General features: G+C 55.0%; 1 protein-coding gene across 1 annotated transcript in view; it reads right to left on the reverse strand.

The window, feature by feature from the left end:
• CSUI_007874 (amine-terminal region of a tm vesicle-mediated sorter) overlaps positions 1–3,060 on the reverse strand; it is a gene marked incomplete at its 3' end in the record, with an annotated part of 28,811 nt that extends 25,751 nt beyond the window's left edge. The window contains exons 1-4 of the mRNA XM_068068017.1: positions 1,818–3,060; positions 1,265–1,343; positions 482–927; positions 26–172 (exon numbers count right to left, since the gene is read on the reverse strand). The remainder of the gene's footprint in view (positions 1–25; positions 173–481; positions 928–1,264; positions 1,344–1,817) is intronic.
• Between the last annotated feature and the right edge of the window lie 4,660 nt (positions 3,061–7,720).

Here is a 7,720-nt window from a genome sequence, read left to right on the forward strand (position 1 = left end):
GCTCTTTCTGTCGGCATGGTGTGCATTACAACAGAGACTTAACCTCAGCTGAGACGTGCCGAACCGCTACACGGTCTCCCGACAACAGCCGAGCCCGTACGTACACAATGGATTTGAAGAACTCAAAAGCATCCACATGTCCTTTGAAGGCTGTGACATCGTTAATTACGTCCTGCGAAGAAACCACCACAGAATCCACAGGCCAACCTCCAGAAGAAGACACGTAACGCCTTGCAGCTAGTTCGAAGCACGCGGCTCTGGGTCACCTGTCAGCAACTTGCCGTCGAAACCCAGCCTGCAGGTTCCCAACCCCCCCGTAGGACAAAATGGCCAGGTTGTCACTAACTAATTCGCTAGCCTCAAGCAATCGGAGCTCTGCTGCCAACTGGGGGTGCCTGGAGACCCCCAACGTGCATCAGTATTCACGAACGAAAAAACGGGGTTCCAGGAAACTGTCCACGAATGCGTGTTCGGATGTTACCCGGTCGAGGTGGACAACAACTGGATCAATGTCTCCCTCAATAGAAATGTCGACGCTGGAGGCGGCATTCTGGTCGCGGGGCCGAAGCGCAATAGCAAACTCGAAAAACGATAGGTGTAGCAGCCAAGCGCTGTTGCTAAGGTCGGGGTCTCTCTTCTTCACGCTGGCGAAAGCGGCAGGAGACAAAGACGGGTAGACAACCCGCTCCTGGGCTTTGTCTTCCTTGCCTGTCTCTTCGCGAAGGTCAATACTTGTGCAGACAGGCAGTGGTGGACGAGGCGGTGGGTGATAAAGCAGACTCGACACCACTGCCGCGCCTTTCCCACTGCTTTCACCTGACGCAGTGACTGCTGCCTCCGCAGCTGCCCGTTCCGCATCAGCAGCAGCGGCCGAAGCTGCCATTACCGGAGTCGACGCCCACACCGGCGCCGCTAGGAGATAGAGCACTGTATCGAACAAAACGCGCAGCACCAGTGTCCGTGGCAAATCAACCTTCTGGCCGGGTGACCAACATCTTGTTCCCGCGACACACGCGGCATGGGCACGTCGCGGAACGCAGTCTCGCATCTCGCGCGACCCGCGAGGATACAGGGCGCCGAAGCAAGCCCACTGCTCATAGTCGTGCACCCCCCGACGCAACAAACGACACACAAAATAAGGATGCAGACCCCTCAAACTGAGAACCAGTGTAACGGAATGTATGCCAAGCTCCGGTCCCCGGCCCGTGCGTCATCAGCGGGCAACGGCATACGTAGTGTCCACGGAAATGCCTCTTCAGCCTACGTTCTATTGCGTTTGGCTTGTCGCTCACTGAACACCAGTCGCCGCTGTTCCAGTAGATTGCAACGCTGCATACCAGCACCTGCAAAAAGCCCAGACCACCGTACACCGAGTCTCGCGCTTTTCACCAATTACGGCAAGCGGCATCAGAAAAGCACACCCTGGTAGATCTGAACAAAAAGCCGAGTCAGCTGACGCTCCCTGGATTTTGAAGGGCTCTTCGCTGTTTCGGTAAGGTCCTAGCAGAATCTCGGGGCTTTCACCGCCACACCCACTCACATACCGCCAGGGACTGCACACTCTCACCACCATCCAGTGAGCCAGACACCTTGCCTCCCTCTTCCAGCCTCCAGTTGTTTCTTGAGCTCCGCTAGCCTGTCCCTGCGATAGTGAGAGACCACTACTTTGTATGTGGATGTAGAGCAACAGTGAATCTTGTCCGTGGTCAGTAACCGCCCCTCCCCAACCAGTCCCCCATCGCGTACACTTCTGCTGTCACCGTACAAGATTCCTTGCTGTTCTTTGCGGTTGGAATTCCTAGCATGTCCAGACTCACCTTCCTTAAGGGCTCTTTGTTATTCTTTCCTGAGAGACGTCCGGCCGGAGCACCACCTGAACCAGAGGCCTTCTCAGGATGCTCGAGGTCCGGGGCGTCGAAAGCGCGACGCTTATATTCGTCCGCTTCCCGTCTCCGGGAGAGCCAGTGCGGTATGCTGCCACGTCTTGTCAGCGGGTCACATCTGCCCAGTGAGAGATCCTCGTTCCCTTCACTCCTTTCGTCCCCGGCGGGCCCTGCTCGCTCGCGGTCTACGTTACCCCGGGCTGCGACAGCGGCCATCGCTGCTGCCGCAGCACGAGTGGCCCCCGCCAGCGGAACACTTGGCGCTGCCCGATTTAGAAAAATGAAGGGTATCACAATCCCGAACGAGAAGGGGGCTCCGCTCAGTCCGGCAGGATGTTCGTAACGAATGTGGACATTGCGGATGCTAATCTTCAGGCGTCCCAGCAGCCACTGTTCGATGTTGCTTCGGATATACGCTTGCACACTTCCAGCAGCTCCACCTGTTATCCCACCCCCACCGCCGGGGCCCGCGTTGCTCTGTCCGTCACGATCACAGTGGAAACCGTCTCCAGATCCGCGTCTGTCCCAAGAAACCTCGGCCCTGCCTTCTCCAGAAAAGCCTTGGGACTGAGAGAAGCCGCCAAAGAGATTCCCGTGCGATGCCGAGGCACCCTGGCGTTCCTGCGGAGATCGGAGGTGTTTGCGTATCTGGCCCTCAATGCGTTGCTCGAGGTTGGCAATAAGAGCACGCCGGCGTTCCTGTGCTTGGCGTCTTATTTCCGCTGGATTCCACGTGCTTGACGGAAGAGGAGTAAACAGAAGCAAAACATCTTCGACAGAAACAACTATCGGCAAGAGGGACAAAAGCGGTGGAATGCTAATGCGTAATGAAGATATTACACCTTGAGAGAGAGTGAAAGGCAGCCCTACACAAGAGAGCAAGTTTGGCTTCAGTCGGATATTCGTGTAGAGAATATCTCCGCGGCTACTGCTCGCCCCCACGGTCTCCTCCCCTCGAGAAGAAGCAACAGGTGTCTTGTCATCTTGGGGATGGAGAGTCCGCGCTGACGGCCCTTTGGAACTATCGGAGTCATCGCTCGACGAGGAATCTCTACGCCTCTGGGAGGATGTACTTGGGCTTGAAGGCCTGGACATGGTGCTGGCTGTAGAGCTCCTTCGGCTGTCCGGCCGCGCGTCCTCGTCTTCTCTGTCCTCTTTCCCTCGTTGCCACGGCCACCTAAAAAAAGAGCCCGACAGTCGCGTTTTTCTATCTGGGGCCGCGGAAGCGCTAGAAAAGCAAGCTTCGTCTTTTCGGTAGACACCGACCTTCCTGTTCCCTTTGTCTGTGAATTCTCGGCCTCCAGTCGCCTCTCCATCTTTCCGGCGCGTGCCCAGAAACTCTGCGTCCTCCGGGGTTCGAAGGTTAGATGTTTTTCGGGTGTGGCTGAGCGGCACACCCTCTTTGTCAAAGGAATCAACAAACGGAGACAAGTAGGACTCCAGTGCGGAGTCGACATACTTACGAACCTGACCTGAAAACATCTTGCATCTTGGACAGCAGCGTAGACAGTCTCCCCCCTTGTCTGACACGCGTATAAACCGTCACCGCGCGTTCCTATACCGCTTCTGTTACGGGAGGGTCCAGGAGCAACGCGGTTAGAAGCCGTCTAGTGTGGTTACCACCACGACACGTCTCGCTCGATTCGCGCGCTATCACCCCACTGGAGAAAAGTGGCTTCACTTTGTTCTTGGAAAGTCGGAACCCTTCCACCCGGCAGAGACGAGAGGTCCCTTCCAGACGTGGCGGCCGGACATGTCGGGTGTGTTAAAGAGATGAGAGAATATTGCAAATACCCCAAGCAAAGCAACAGGAACTTCGCGTGGAGTGCTGGACTCGCGCCAGGACCTAACTGCGGCAATTAGAGTAGGGGTGGAGGCTCCCGCCTTGTGTCGCCCGACAATGAGCACGGTGTGCGGAGCCGGGGAGACCCCGACGTACGGCAGAGCAAGTGGAAAACGTTCTCGAAAGAGGAAGCGATAGAAAAACAACACAGTCAGGGCACAAAGGGCCGTGGCGCAGGCCTCTCACCGGAAGCGAAGCGTTGTGTGAGGCCATGTCCTATCAAACGCTGGCCGACAAACGGTCTAAGAACACGCGAGCATACAGCCATCGAACGCACCTTGCCCGAGGAAGTTTTACATTTGCATAACCGGGTCCGAGCTCAGGTTCAGAGAGAAGTCACAGTCAAAAAGCGGTGCATGCTGCCTCGACTTTAAACCCACCGCACACTAGCAGTCCACGCGAGGCGAAACGCTCCTGAGAGCGTAGGACCTCGGACGATGAGGACCGGGGAAAACCTATCTTTGTTCGTCCTGGGAACAAAGCCCACAGGGAAGCAGCCAGAACTTTGATTTGAAAGGCCGACTAAGTGAAGACATCCGGTTAAGAGAAAAGAACAGGGAGCGACGGAGAGTAGGGTTCTTTTCAGAAAGGGAAGGGACGGACGGTATAACAGCGACACCCCGCTCATGTTTTGGGGCTTCGAGCCTTTCGCAGCTGCTCCAGTTTCAACTGCGAAGGCCTCCCTCAGCGCAAAAGCCGAGTACCAAGACAGCAGTAGCAACAGGACCACAGAGTCAGACGAAGCGCCATAACAGCTATGGCTGCAACTGACCTTACTGTTCAAGGCTCCGCCTTGGCGGACAAGCGAGGGACCGACATCGAATCAATTACCCGAAGATAACCCCAAGCTCTCCCAGCGGACTCGAGTGATTCGAAAACACACCGAAAAAGTTGAAGGAGTTTCTGGTTGGCAAGAAAAGAGTTAGGCTCGAAGGCGCGATCATCGCGGAGGCTACACACACCTGCATGTTCACATGGGACGGAAATTGGATCGCGCGGTCGCTGCAGCTCGGAACGCGATCCTGACGCGCTGCCGCGGGTCCAGCCAGGTCGGAGGTGCCTGGACGCCCCTGGAGTCCGTGCCGTGGCTGAGCGGAAACTCAGACGAGTGCGTAGAAGAGCCAGAGGGACAGAAGTTACCTTGCTCGAAAAGGCTCTGCGTCACCCTTCCTGAGAAGCTGACTGCCGGCCCTCGATATACATTCCCAGCGGGCACTCTGCCAGCGTGAAGGCTTCTCTTCCATCTTCCCGTCCGTCCTATTCTTGGACGGTTTGTTTTCGTAGCGTGCTTCTCTCTTTCGCCCTTCCTTACATCCGTCGCATCCTTCCCAGGCGCGCCCCTGGGCTGTTCTTCTGCCAAGTCTCCGAGCGAGTGGGGGCCGCAGCAGGCCGGTCTGTGCAGATTTCCGCTAGAAAAGCTCATTCCCCCCCGACCGCGTGTTTCACACTGGGACTGCCTTCGTAATGAGCCAAACCCCGATCAGAAGTTGTTGGCCCATTTCGGGGACCAGTAGCTCAGTATTTCCTTCCCAGATGCCAGCTTGCATCGGCAGGTCGTGTACCTGTCACGGAGCGTTCTTCGTGACTACTATCTGGAGTGTCAATACATACTGAGTCTACGCGCTTTCGGCACCACCCCCGAGAGTCAGCACGTGGACTACGCCTCGTAAACGTAACAGCACATCTGCAGTATCGTGCAGGAAGGAGAGTACTGCAGCAACACTGTCATAACGCACATAGAGACCTGGAGACACTGACAGGATAGGAGGGTCCCCCTCCCCCTCTCACCAGCCCTACTGACCGGCGAACGGAGAGATGGGCAAATATGACCACCATGGCTAAGTACGGGCAGTTCTTTTTCTCTGCTCTTTCGTGCCGGTTACGCGGCATCTCTCCCCTTCGGCCTCCGTGCCCGTACTAAATGGGAACCAGTATTTGTGAACCAAGAACACAGGTTTGACTGCCACATGTCGCAGGTTGCTCCGTGGGGTCTTTAATATGTTGGGTTTTTCTTGTGAGCAAATCATCTCGGAAGCTAGCCCAGAACGCATGAAGGCATCGACTTATGACATTTGGGCATCGACTTACGACATTTTTGGGGGTACCGGCTGGGAGCGATTCAATCCGCAGACGGTTTCTGCCATGCGATGATCCAGTTCACTTAGGGTTAACAGCCGCAGTATGACCACCGTTAACCCGTCTATTCGTCGGCGACGAAAAGGTGTCCGAAGGACGCAGGGTTTCGCCGCCAAAAAGACGCTGCACGCCACCACGTTGTGTGTCGACGCCTACCATTCTGGATACGACAAGAACACCTGCCACGATGGAGCATTCGATGAAGGCAGACGAAGACATGCCGCAGAGACGGATGACATCGTCCCTCAAGACAATCCTGGCACTGTACCCTGGAAGGGATATGCCTATAAAAATCGCGAGAGCACAGCTGCTGCCACCCCCGAGATTCAGCGGGGAGAGGCCGATGGCTTGGGTCACGCCTATGGAGTATTACTTGGAGGCGGGAGAGGTGACACCTGGAAAGGAGCTCCGCACGGCGTTGGCGACATTTGAACAGGAAACGATGCAATGGTCCGCCCACTCTAAGTACCAGGCCGCGGACCTGGTGGAGTTCAAGCAAAGAAATTTGGAGCACTTCAGTCCTACGGGATTTTAAGATGCGGAGAAAAAGCTTAGGAAAGTAAAGCAGACCGGATCAGTTACCGACTACCTCAAGACCTCTAATCGAGTCTCGCAGAGAGCTACACTCTGACCGCCCGAAAAAAGTTGGTTATTTCGATTGCGGAAGATTGATCACCTTGGTTGAGGGAGTCAATCGAGAAGCACCTGTTCAGCCAGCACCAGCAAAACACTGTGGGGAGCAGCCTCGAGTAGTTAAAGGAATAGAATGTTTTGATTCTTATAACTTAGAGCAAATTACGTTTAGTGTGTGCACCAGGTTATTCTTCTCAGGCAGTGTGACCCAGTCGACGGGAAGTCAACTGCCGTAGCGCCGAGACCCAACGGACTCCCTGGGTAGAGATTTGTTTCGACCGGTACCTACGGAGCTACGTTTAGATGTTGTCCGGAAGATAGGGAAAGCGTTCCTTTCTTGTGGGGTTTAGTTCCTCGTCTTCTCTTTTTTCTTTTCTTTGTAATGAGGGTAGCGGAAGGAAGTCGTCGCTTCCAGTTTTTTGTGAGCGCCCCTTTCCCTTTCCCAAGGGCGTCAGCTTCATCGCTCGTCGCCCGACAACATCATTACAATCCGACTTTAAGTCGCGGTAGCGTGCAGTCAGTTAGCACAGTGTAGCAAAGCATTAGTAGTCACTTAGCGTCAGGCGGGTTGCCCAGACATTGGAGTATTCACTGGATAGTCACCTAGTCTTTTTCTAAGAACCGAGAACTTAGCGGCTCGCGTTTTCTAGCATAGCTATTGTAGCTACTGCATTACAATAGAGAAGCAATAGAAACTTGAGGCGGCAGCGCAAGCGCGAACGTCTTGCACACCAGCGTAATGATCTCACATCAGAGAACGCTCCGCCTCCCCATACAACTCCACCCCCACCCGGCCGAGCTGCAGGGAGGACCGGGCGGAGAAGTCCCCTCCAGTGAAGTTCATGTTGAGTCCTAGTTCGATCTTCGGGCGGTTGGCCTCCCAGCTGAATATCGTGTTGAACTCGTGCGAAAGTGTGGAACGTTCTACTCGATGTTGTGTGAGCTTAACTCGATTTGGACAATTAATTATTTCGAATTGTGGAAGATCGATTACCTCGACTGCAGGAGTTAATCGAGGGTGCACCTATTCGGCCAGCACCAATAGAGTATTGTGTGGAGCATCCCCGAATATTTAACGTAATAGAATTTTTGGCTTTTGAGAGTTAGAGTAAGTTAAGTCTAGTTTGTGCAGCAGGTTATTCTCCCCAGGCAGTGTGACCCAGTCGACGGGAAGTCAACTGCCGCAGCGCCGAGACCCAACGGACTCCCTGGGTAGAGGTTTGTT

This window comes from Cystoisospora suis (assembly GCF_002600585.1).
Source record: "Cystoisospora suis strain Wien I chromosome Unknown contig_4245, whole genome shotgun sequence".
In the NCBI taxonomy this organism is placed as follows: domain Eukaryota; phylum Apicomplexa; class Conoidasida; order Eucoccidiorida; family Sarcocystidae; genus Cystoisospora; species Cystoisospora suis.